This window comes from Balaenoptera physalus (genome assembly GCF_965194825.1).
Source record: "Balaenoptera physalus genome assembly, chromosome: 8".
Classification (NCBI taxonomy): domain Eukaryota; kingdom Metazoa; phylum Chordata; class Mammalia; order Artiodactyla; family Balaenopteridae; genus Balaenoptera; species Balaenoptera physalus.
Window position 1 is genome coordinate 67,753,974 of NC_138887.1, and position 12,741 is coordinate 67,766,714.

The window sequence follows — 12,741 nt, forward strand, 5'->3', positions numbered from 1 at the left end:
GAATAAGAAAAACAATTTAAACTTATTGTAACAAGAAAACTGAAATGATATATAAGTATTGATTTTTCATTAATTATAATGCATAGAATCACAGAAACAGAAACGACTACATTTAAATCATCCCATCCTATCTTTCCAAATTTAACACTAAAAGCTTTTGAACATTCATGCCTTGCTGTTTGCCTTCATCATTATATTTTGGGAAATCTACTTTATTCCTCTTGTTGAAGTCTAATGCTTCAGTAGGACTGAAATTTATATTACTGAATGTACACTCAGTTCACAGCATCTCTAAACAATGTACGGTTTAGTGCAGGTGTCAGCAAACTTTTTCTGTAAAAGGCCAGATAGGAAATATTAAAATATTTACTTTGTGAATCATTTGGCTTCAATGAGTCATATGATCTCGGTCATAACTACTCAACTCTGCTGTTGCAGCTTGAAAGCCACAGGCAACATGTAATAGTAGAATGGTTGTGGTTGTGTTCTAATAAATTTTGTTTACAAAAATAAGACCTAGGATTTAGCCCACGGGATGTAGTTTGCCAACCCCTGATTTGGTGGAAGGAACACAGCGTAGTAGAACAATCTGGGTTGGAATCCCACATCTACTACTTCTTAGTGCTAACACAAATCATTTAACCTCTCTGTACCTCAATTTTTTCATCTGTAAAAAAGGGATAAGGCCACCTACCTTGCAGAATTGTCATGATTATCTAGGTAAAGTATGTAATACAGTGCATAGCAGGTACTCAATAAATTTTATCTCCCTTCTCCTATCAGGATCTGCAAGCCATTGGGAAAGAGTTAGTCGCTGCCTTTAAAGAACTCAATACTCATTCTTTTCAAAAGACAGTGAAACCTTAAGAAAAATGTCACCAACTCCGTGTTCTACACCAGGAAAATATATAACTGGTAGTCTAGACTTCATCATTTATTAGGTGTCTGACCTCTGGCAAGTTAAAAACTATATATTTTCTCAACAGTCTTCTGAACCAAAGTTAATTCCACTTTCGCTATTTTTCTAGGTCACTACCATTATTAACAAAGGTCTCGTCAATGTAATTGCCCTTATAAATACTAAGTGACAGGGACACAGAATTGAGTACAAAGCCGGAGCAGGAGACAGAATCTCACACTGGAGGTATATGGAAAACACACACACACACACACACACACACACACAAACACACACACACACACACACACACCCCTATCTAAGGCAAGGAGCAAGAGGTCTTAGTCCAAAATGTTGCTAAAAATGAAGTATAGTTAAGAGATTTGGGGATTAGCTTGCCTAACTGCATATTAAATTGAAGTCAAGTGTGGCTTTAATCTTGGTGGCTTCCTGCAAGAAGTTCATGAACATCCATATTCTATAGGAAAACTTATGAGTATTAGAGAATACTACAAAAATGATCTGAGCTACGAAAAATCTTTTAACAAAGAAAGGAACTTCCCTGTAATATGCATTCCAGAAATAAAATTCACTTTGCTGTTTTTACAATACCTTAATATAGCAGTATTCAAAATAAAATGGCTACACAAACACAAAAGTATTATCATGACAATACTAGAAAACTCATTGCGGCAGTTTGGCTGCCTGAGGTTTCTGAGCAACCAAGGAAAGAGATAATCCAACAAATTCTGGCTGCTGTTGGATACCTTTTATATCTATATAGCTTTCACAGTGTGGAAAAGGATGCTGCAGTTAGTAAAGAAAGAAATGAAAATAGCTGCAAAGGGCATCAACTGACTGCCTCTTTTTGCCAAACTAGCAGATGAACACTGAAAATAGCTAGCATGAGGTCCACAAGTGGAAAACTGTCCAAACATGGGATGCAACCACCGTATGAAACATCACTCTTAATTTTCTATTTCCTATTAAAACATAATTATCTGCAATGATCACAAAACTTAGAACTCTCCACTACTAAAATTTTCAAATAGCTAAAATTTTTCTTAGGCAATATTCAGCTTTCATACGCTGGTCTTTACAACTACTCAAAATGTTATGTGTTATACTTTAATTCCCCCTTAACAACTGCTTTCATACTTTGAATTCAGAATTTCATACAGAACTGAAGATTAACATTTCAGCCTCTAATGCTATGGTGGTGCCAGCAAAGAGCTTAATTTCAGCAACTTTGGCATATCTGGTTATTCAGCAGTGTTTGCTTTCATAATTTTTGAATACTATATTGTCCTTACTTCATAAATAATAAGTGAAAATGTTAAATTGGAAGCGTTTTATCTTGGTATTAATAAGTGAAAGTCTTAAAGTCGATGCAGTTGAGAAAAAGATGAAATTACTTATGCCTCAAACTGAGGCTCCCTAAACTTAAATCAACTCTACATTCAATTGAAAAATAAAGATAAAAAAGACACACCACTTATAAAAGGTTAGAAATTTGTATACAAACATTATTTTAAGAGATAATAATTAGGAGGTGGAGACAAGATAGCGGAGTAGGACTTGAGCTCACCTCATCTCACGAAAACACCAAAATCACAACTAATTGCTGAAGCATCGAAAACAGAAAGGCTGGAAGCTACCTAAAAAGATATTCTACTTCCAAACACAATGAAGAAGCCACAACGAGATGGTAGGAGGGGCATTTTCGCAATATAATCAAATCGTGACCCATAAACCGGAAAATAATTGTATCACAGGGGTTCTCCTACAGTAGAACCTATGTCAGGCTCCCCAGCCCAGGGGTCTGGCATTGGAAGGAGGAGCCCCAGAGCATTTGGCTTTGAAGGCCAGCAGGACTTGAGTGCAGGAGCTCCACAGGACTGGGGGAAACTTCGAGACTCTACTCTTGGAGGGCGTACACAAGGATTCACATGCACTGGGACCCTAGGCAAAGCAGTGATTCCATAGAAGCCTGGGCCAGGCCTACCTGTGTGTCTTGGAGGGTCTCCTGGGGAGGTGGGGGGGTCGGCTGTAGCTCACTGGGGAGACAAGGACACTTGTGGCAGAGGCCCAAGGGAATATAAATTGATGTGAGCTCTACTGGAGGTTGGCATTTTGGCACCAAGACCTGGCCCCACCCAACAGCCTGCAGGCTCCAGTGGTGGGACACCTAAGGCCAAACAACCAAAGTGGTGGGAATAGAGCCCCACCCATCAGCAGATAGGCTGCCTAAAGTCATCCTGAGTCCACAGCTGCCTCTAAACGCACATCTCAACAGAGCCCTGCCCACCAGAGGGACAGGACACAGCTCCAACAGCCAGGGGGCAGGCACAAGTCCCTCCCACAGGAGGGCTGCACAAGCCTCTGGACCAACCTCACCCAAGAGAGGGTAGATGCCAGAAGCAAGAGGAACTACAATCCTGCAGCCTGTGGAACGTAGACCACAAATACATAACATTAGACAAAATGAGATGGCAGAGAAAGATGTTCCAGACCAAGGAACAATATAAAACCCCAGAAGAACTAAGTGAAGTGGAGATAGGCAATCTACCTGAAAGTAAACTCAGAGTAATGACAGTAAAGATGATCTAAGATCTAGGAAAAAGAATGGAGGCACAGACTGAGAAAATACAAGGAATGTTTAACAAAGAATTATAAAATGTAAAGAACAACTAAATAGAGTCAAACAATACAATAACCGAAATAAAAAACACATTAGAAGGAATCAGTAGAATAAATGAGGCAGAAGAATGAAGAAGTGAGCTGGAAGACAGATTGGTGGAAATCACTGATGTGGAGCAGAATAAAGAAAAAAGATCGAAAACAAATGAGGACGGTCTAAGGGATCTGTGGGGCAACATTAAGAGCACCAACATTCGCATTAGATAGGTCTCAAAAGGAGAAGAGACAGAGAAAGGGCCTAAGAAAATATTTAAAGAGATAACAGCCGAAAACATTCACATGGGAACGGACACTCACTCAAGTCCAGGAAGCGCAGAGTCCCATACAGGATAAACCCAAGGAGGACCATGCCGAGACACATATTAATCAAGTTGCTAAACATTAAAGACAAAGAGAAAATATTAAAAGCAACAAGGGAAAAGCAACAAATAACTTACAAGGAAATCCCCATATGGTTATCAGCTGATTTTTCAGCAGAACCTCTGCAGGCAGGCAGGGAGCGGCACGATATATTTAAAGTGATGAAAGAGAAAAACCTACAACCAAGAATACGCTACCCAGAGAGGCTCTCATTCAGATTCTACAGAGAAATCAAAAGCTTTACAGACAAGCAAAAGCTAAGAGAATTCAGCACCACCAAACCAGCTTTACAACAAATGCTAAAGGACCTTCCTAGGCCCGGGGTCCCCAACACCCAGGCCATGGACTGGTACCGGTTGGCGGCCTGTTAGGAACCAGGCCGCACAGCAGGAGATGAGCAGTGGGCGAGCAAGCGAAGCTTCATCTGCCACTCCCCATCGCTCACATTACCACCTGAAACACTGCTTGCGTTACCGCCTGAACCAGGCCCCCCATCACCCGCATTACCTCCTGAACCATCTCCCCTCCCCCACCTGTCGAAAAACTGTCTTCCACAAAACTGGTCCCTGGTGCCAAAAAGGTTGGGGACTGCTGCTCTAGGCAGAAAAGGTCACAACTACAAACAAGAAAATGACACATGGGAAAGTTCATGGGTAAAGGCAAACATAGAGTAAAGGTAAGAAATCACCCACACACAAATATGATATCCAAACCAGCAATGTGATCATGAGGACTGTACAAATGCAGGATATTGGATATACAGTGGCAATTAAGAGACCAGCAACTTATAACAATCTTGTACATATACAGACTACTATATCAAAAAGAAAAGATTAATGAAACTAAAAGCTGGTTCTTAAAGAAGATAAACAAAATTGATAAATCTTTAGCCAGAGTCAACACGAAAAAAAGGGAGAGGGACTTCCCTGGCAGTCCAGTGGTTAAGATTCTGCGCTTCCACTACATGGGGCTCGGGTTCGATCCCAGGTCAGGGAAGTAAGATCCCATATGCTGTGCGATGGGGCCAAAATTTTTTTTTAAATAAATAAAAATAAAATAAATTTTTTAAAAGGGGGGGGACTCAAATCAATAAAATTAGAAATGAAAAAGGAGAAGTTACAACAGACACCACAGAAATACAAAGGATTATAAGAGACTACTACAAGTCAACTATACGCCAATAAAATGGACAACCTAGAGGGAAATGGACAAATTCTTAGAAAGGTACAATCTTCCAAGACTGAACCAGGAAGAAACAGAAAATATGAACAGACCAATCACAAGTACTGAAATTGAAACTGTGGTTTAAAAACTTCCAACAAAAAAAGTCCAGGACCAGATGGCTTCACAGGCGAATTCTATCAAACATTTAGAGAAGAGCTAACACCTATCCTTCTCAAACTCTTCCAAAAAAATGCTGAGGAAGGAACACTCCCAAACTCATTCTATGAAGCCACCATCACCCTCATACCAAAACCAGACAAAGATATCATAAAAAAAGAAAATTACAGGTCATTATCACTGATGAACATAGATGCAATAATCCTCAACAAAATACTAGCAAACCAAATCCAACAATACATTAAAAGGATCATACACCATGATCCAGTAGGATATATCTCAGGGATGTACGGATTTTTCAATATATGCAAATCAATCAATGTAATACACCACATTAACAACTGAAAAATAAAAACCATGTGATCACCTCGATAGATGCAGAAAAAGCTTTTGACAAAATTCAACACCCATTTATAATTTTAAAAACTCTCCAGAAAGTGGGCACAGAGGGAACCTACCTCAAAATAATAAAGGCAATATATATGACAAACCCACAGCTAACATCATACTCAATGATGAAAAACTGAAAGCACTTCCTCTAAGATCAGGAACAAGACAAGGATGCCCACTCTTGCCACTTTTATTCAACATAATTTTGGAAGTCCTAGCCATGGCAATCAGAGAAGAAAAAGAAATAAAAGGAATCCAAATTGGAAAAGAAGAAGCAAAACTGTCACTGTTTGCAGAAGACATGATACTATACATAGAAAATTCTAAAGAGGTTACCAGAAAACTACTAGAGCTTATCAATGAATCTGGTAAAGTTGCAGGATGCAAAATTAATACATAGAAATCTCTTGCATTTCTGTACACTAACAATGAAAGAACAGAAAGAGAAATTAAGGAAACAATCCCACTTACCATTGCATCAAAAAGAATAAAATACCTAGGAATAAACATACATAAGGAGACAGAAGACATCTACTCTGAAAACTATAAGCTGCTGATGAAAGAAATCGAAGATACAAAAACAGATGAAAAGACGTACGATGTTCTTGGATTGGAAGAATCAATATTGTCAAAATGACTATAATACCCAAGGTAATCTACAGATTCAATGCAATCTCTATTAAATTACCAGTGGCATTTTTCACAGAACTAGAAGAAAAAAATTTTAAATGTGTATGGAAACACAAAAGACCCCGAATAGCCAAAGCAATCCTCAGAAAGAAAAACAGAGCTGGAGGAATCAGGCTCCCTGACTATGGACTATAAGACAAAGGTGCAGTGATCAAAACAGTATGGTACTGGCACAAAAACAGAAATATAGATCAATGGAACAGGATAAAAGCCCAGAAATAAACCCAGGCACCTACAGTCAATTAATCTATGACAAAGGAGATGAGACTATACAATGGAGAAAAAACATTGTTCTCAATGGTGAAACACTGAAACCATTTCCACTAAGATCAGGAACAAGACAATGTTACCCACTCTTACGACTATTATTCAACATAGTTTTGGAAGTTTTAGCCACAGCAATGAGAGAAGAAAAAGAAATAAAAGGAATCCAAATTGGAAAAGAAGAAGTAAAGCTGTCACTGTTTGCAGATGACACGATATTATACATAGAGAATCTTAAAGATGCCACCAGAAAATACAATGGAGAATAGACAGTCTCTTCAATAAGTGGTGATGGGAAAACTGGACAGCTACATGTAAAAGAATGAAATTAGAACACTCCCCAACACCATACACAAAAATAAACTCAAAATGGATTCGAGACCTAAATGTAAGACCAGACACTATAAAACTCTTAGAGGAATACATAGGAAGAACACTCTTTGACATAAATCACAGCAAGATCTTTTTTGATAAAAACAAAAATAAATAAATGGGTCATAATGAAACTTCAAAGCTTTTGCACAGCAAAGGAAACCATAAACAAGATGAAAAGTCAACCCTCAGAATGGGAGAAAATATTCGCAAATAAGTCAACGGACAAAGGATTAATCTCCAAAATATATAAACAGCTCATGCAGCTCAATATTAAAGAAACAAACAACCCAATCCAAAAATGGGTAGAAGAGCTAAATAGACATTTCTCCAAAGAAGACATACAGATGGTGAAGAAGCACATGAAAAGCTGCTCAACATCACTAATTATTAGAGAAATGCAAATCAAAACTACAATGAGGTATCACCTCACACCAGTTAGAATAGGCATCATCAGAAAATCTACAAACAACAAATGCTGGAGAGGGTGTGGAGAAAAGGGAACCCTCTTGAACTGTTGGTGGGAATGTAAACTGATACAGCCACTATGGCAAACAGTATGGACGTTCCTTAAAAAACTAAAAATAGAATTACCATATGACCCAGCAATCCCACTGCTGGGCATATACCCAGAGAAAACCATAATTCAAAAAGACACATGCACCCCAATGTTCATTGCAGCACTATTTACAATAGCCAGGTCATGGAAGCAACCTAAATGCCCATCGACAGACAAATGGATAAAGAAGATGTGGTACATATATACAATGCAATATTACTCAGCCATAAAAAGGAACGAAATTGAGTCATTTGTTGAGACGTGGATGGACCTAAAGACTGTCATACAGAGTGAAGTAAGTCAGAAAGAGAAAAACAAATATTGTATATTAACGCATGTATGTGGAACCTAGAAAAATGGTACAGATGAACCGGTTTGCAGGGCAGAAGTTGAGACACAGATGTAGAGAACGTATGGACACCAAGGGGGGAAAACCGTGGTGGGGTGGGGATGGTGGTGTGCTGAATTGGGCGATTGGGATTGACATGTATACACTGATGTGTATAAAATTGATGATTAATAAGAACCTGCATTATAAAAAAACAAAACAAAACAAAAAAAACAACTAATACTAAACTTTTTTTGGGTTATTTGTATGGAAATATGTTAATATAAATGTTTCAGACATACATGAAATTTCTAGAAATGTTATATGTTCTGGTATAATGCTATAAGTCATAATTCTAGTTATTACTTTAAAATGTGTATCCCAGAAATAACTAAATTTCCTTGTCAATTGCATTATTATGAACTTTCATCAAATCTTTAACCATGGTCATTTTTAAGTCTTTTGTCATTTACAGACAGTTCTGGGTGTACTCTGATGCTTTCGGAAAAATGTTCCTATAAAAGGGTTTCATCTTCAAGGAATTCACGGAAAAGACTCTGACAAGTACAAGTTTCTGGTAACTGACTATACTGCTGAACTGAATGAATAAGCATTTTTAGAAAACTGGAAAACTGATGAATTCATAGAAGTGCTAACAAAAGATCAAGATGGAAAAAAAAATTAATTACATGGGACTGAGTGAACGGATAAAAAAAAATAGTAAACAAGTATCCTTCGTACTGATATGAAACTATTAAATTATGCTAACAATGATAAGTTAAAAAAAATAAAAATAAAATAATGATATAAATTTGCCTGAATTTTCTACAGAACAAATCAGAGTATTCTGTAGACAAAGCAACACATTTTGTTAACAGCTGTTTTAGGCCTCAGTTGAGTAATAATAAAGAATATGTAAAAGGAAAATAAAAATAAAAAAAATAATGTTTGTTGTTATAAATCACTTAAATTTTGTGGTGATTTGTTTCTATAGCATAATTTAGTGCAAGCTAACTATTATAGGAATGGACCAGCAATTCAGAGGAGTAAACCCAAAAACCTATAAACATGGCTTAAACAGATAAAGGTTTATTTTTATCACATAACTACAAATCCAGAAGGAGATAATCCAAAGCTCTTATATAAACTATAAACTACATAATGTCACCAATGTCCTCAGCTCCCCAAATTTTATACTGTGCCATTCTTAGCTTGTAGTTTTCATTCTCCTGGTCATAAAATGGCTGCGACAGCTCCAGACTGCAAGCTTGGTATATCTCAGTAGCCAGAACTGGATCACATAGCTATCTGTAACTTCAAGGAGAGCTGGAGAATAGAGTTTTGACCTTTTAAGGTTTCCATACTTGAGACAGGAAGAAAGAAAAGATTTAGAAATAAAGACTGGGTCAGCATACATACAGTGCCTGTCACAGATGCCATTTCTACTTATTAGACTGGTAAAGGAGTCTGGAAACAAATTGAAATGTTTATATATTACTGGTGGGAATTATAAATTGATACAAGGATTTCATAATTTTAAAATATTTGTTCATGGTGAAGATGAATATATCATAGACCTAGAAAACCTACTTCTATATATAGTCATCTATATATATTCTTATATAATATATATATATTTACTTTTATATTTAAATGAGGTATAACAAGGCCAACTTATTTCTTTTAATAAGCTAAAAATATCAAAGTGTATTTATGTACTAAGGGTAGTTCTGTGGAACTTTTGTTTCAATAAATAAATATATACACACACAAACACATACAACATGTATGTGTGTGTTTATGCCATGTTATGATATATAATGTTACTTCTTACTGTGGGTTAAAAAAATTAACAGATATTGTCCTAGGATAACTCCTAACAGGTATTCAAAGAGACTTGTACACTGATGCTTATTTTGGCATTATTTACAATAGCAGGGCTTGGCAACCAGCAGACTCCACTGTACCATAAAACTGGCTGAGTGGTTTCATCGTGGACCCCAACTGCAGAATGCTTAGGTCTATTCTTTTAGGCTAAATGGAAGAAGGAAGCTGGGATAGGTCTCACCAGTTAATATGTATACTTCCACCTAATCCCATTTCGAGAATGATAGATACATCACCCTCAGCTGTCTGTCCCTGTGCTTTTGGCACACTTTGTTCAGATAATATACATCCTGTTTTCTTCCAGACAGAAGAGGAACTCAGCTGCACAGAAGAAGGCACAAGATCTGGACAATTTTACTCCATATAAAATTTTTCAATCTCTGCTGTTTTTAGCCACATCCCTTACTTCTTCATTCACAGCTACCTGTGCCTCCAATTCCTGTGCTTTTTTGGATTTCTTTAGCACTAATCAGTCTTTTTTTTTTTTTCTTTCACAACTGTAGAATTAGGTTTGGACTTTGCTTAATCAGTTTAGTTTCGCTAAATCAGTTGCCTTTTGTGTATTTGCTCTCTAGCTTTCAAAACTGTTTTGAAGTCTTTCATCTGCTGTTGTCTCCTCTCTTGTTCTTTTTGACTTTAACATAAAATTTTGACATAAAATTTACAAAGTACATTCACATTGCTGTGTAAACATCACCAATATCCATCTCCAGACCTTTTTCACTTTTCCCAAACTGAAAGTCTGTCCCCATTAAACAATAACTCCCCATTTCTCCCTCTCTCCAGCTCCTGGCAACCACCATTCTATTTTCTGTTTCTATAAAGTTCATTTTTCCAAAGTGGAGAATAATGAATAAAATTCATTTTTACAAAATGGAGATCTATCTGCATTCAGTTCTAGGACAAATTATTTGATTATCTCTGCCTCTTCATTTCTCTGTTCTCCCTTTCCAGAATTCCTATTATTTGCATAATGGATCTCCTAGCTATATCCTCTAGTTTTCTAATCTTAACTTTATCTTCCAACTATTCTACTGTATGTAAATTTCAGCTATCACGTTTTAATTTCCATAGCTCTTTCTTGTCATCTGGTTGTTCCTTTTCCTATACTGTCCTATTTTTGGATCATGGATGTAACATCTCATCTCTATGAAGATATTAAATAGTTTTTTAAAAAACTTTTGTATACTTAACATAGTTAGGGATGTCAATTCTCCTCAAATTGATTTATAGAGTTAATGCAATCAAAATCCTAACAGGAATTTTTATAGATATAGACAAGCTTATTCTAAATTTTAAATGGGAAGGTAAAGGAACTAGATAATTAAAAACAATTTTTAAAAGAAGAAAAAGTTTGAGGAAAAATATTAATTGATTTTAAGACTTACCCTAAAGCTTCAATAATTAAAACAGTGTGGTACTGGCAAAGAAACAGATACAGAGATACATGGAACAAAAAACAGACTCCAGAAATACATCCATACAAATATGGTCAATTCATTTCTGAGAAAGGTGCAAAAGCATTTCAATAGAGAAAAGAGAGTGTGTTTTTTAAAAGCAAATGGTGTTGGAACAACTAGACATCCATATGCAAAAAGGAAAGAACAGAACAGAACCATGACCTAAGGTGCAAAGGACAACCTACACAAAATTAACTAAAAATGGTTTATGGATCTAAAGGTAAAACTAAAAACCATAAAACTCTAAGAAAAAGAAAACATAGGAGAATTAATAGGACATTAATTTTTCTACTAGGTTCTACTTCTTTTTTCTAAGTGAAAGACCATTTCAGAATCATAGGCTGATCTGATGATAGCCAAACTCTTCTACTGCTAAGTAACTACAGCCCTCAACCTAATAAGAAAATTGGTTTAGAATCTGGGGACATTTTATTATTTTCCTGTCCCTCAATGATGTCCCACTGATTCAATCTAAAAAACAGGGTAAGACATGCTATTACAAAAGAGATTTCAGAAGAAAGTGAACCTATCCTACAGGTACTGCATAATATATAATTGTATTACGAGATGAAATATACAATTTCTAATGTTGTTTGTGCTTAAAGTCAAACATCAAGAAAAGTCTGGTAAACACTGTGTGGTCCATTGCCATGTCTGCGAAAGTGTCTTCTCGTGATGAGTATTTTATACTTTAGAGTAAGATTCTCCCCAAACACCCAACCACAAGCTGTTCTAATAACAAAGGGTATTTCTCCCTTAAATCCCTTGAACCACATGTACTAAACAAAAACGTAAGGAAGAGATGTAAGCCGAAAGGAAATACCCATAGTGCATTGTGGTGGTGTTGCTATTAAGTCAAAGGACACTGATTAACAGTAAAGACAAATTCTAAAAGAAGATTAAATAAAGCCTTTTACAACATGATTTCTTAACTTGCTGATTTTACAAGGCAGTCATACTTCTTAAAAGATCAAGGGTCTACAAATGCTTTCCTCCATTATATTCCAATTTATTTTTATTATGTGGCAGCTGTTCCACCCTCCTCTGGCAAGGGCAATCCAATTTTTCTGGAGAAAAATTCCACCACAATCAGGACATGGTTTAGATAGGGCTGGCTCCACTCTAGTGGTAAGCATAAGGCCCAAATCTGGCTAATCAGTGTTTTCTATTCAGGCATCCACAGTGAATGGGTCCTGTCACGTAAACTGGAGCACTGACTTAATTCTAGGACTTTTGTTGGAGGGACCAAGAAAGAAGTGTTTCCTTCTGAACAAAGACACAATGCATAAGTCACCGTGTTTTGTATCATGTGTTTCCCCCATTACCACTGGCCCATAGCTATCTGTACTAAGGATGAACATCTGACCCAAAGTGAAACTTCTAGCAAGCCAATAGCCTATTACAAGATCTGGTTCAAGAATTCTACCCAAAAGAAGGTTCTATACTAGATAGTGACTAATTTAACCAATCAAATTCTCTCTCTTACAGAATT

General features: G+C 36.7%; 1 protein-coding gene across 7 annotated transcripts in view; it reads right to left on the bottom strand.

Moving 5' to 3' along the window:
- Positions 1 to 12,741, bottom strand: part of ANKIB1 (ankyrin repeat and IBR domain containing 1) — a 139,749-nt gene that overhangs the window by 99,613 nt on the left and 27,395 nt on the right. Inside the window, exon 2 of one of the 7 annotated variants that reach the window (XM_082471688.1) lies at positions 3,896 to 3,972. The exons of the other annotated variants lie outside the window; for them this stretch is intronic. The gene's annotated coding sequence lies outside the window, so the exon portion shown is untranslated. The remainder of the gene's footprint in view (positions 1 to 3,895; positions 3,973 to 12,741) is intronic. 7 annotated transcript variants of the gene reach the window in all.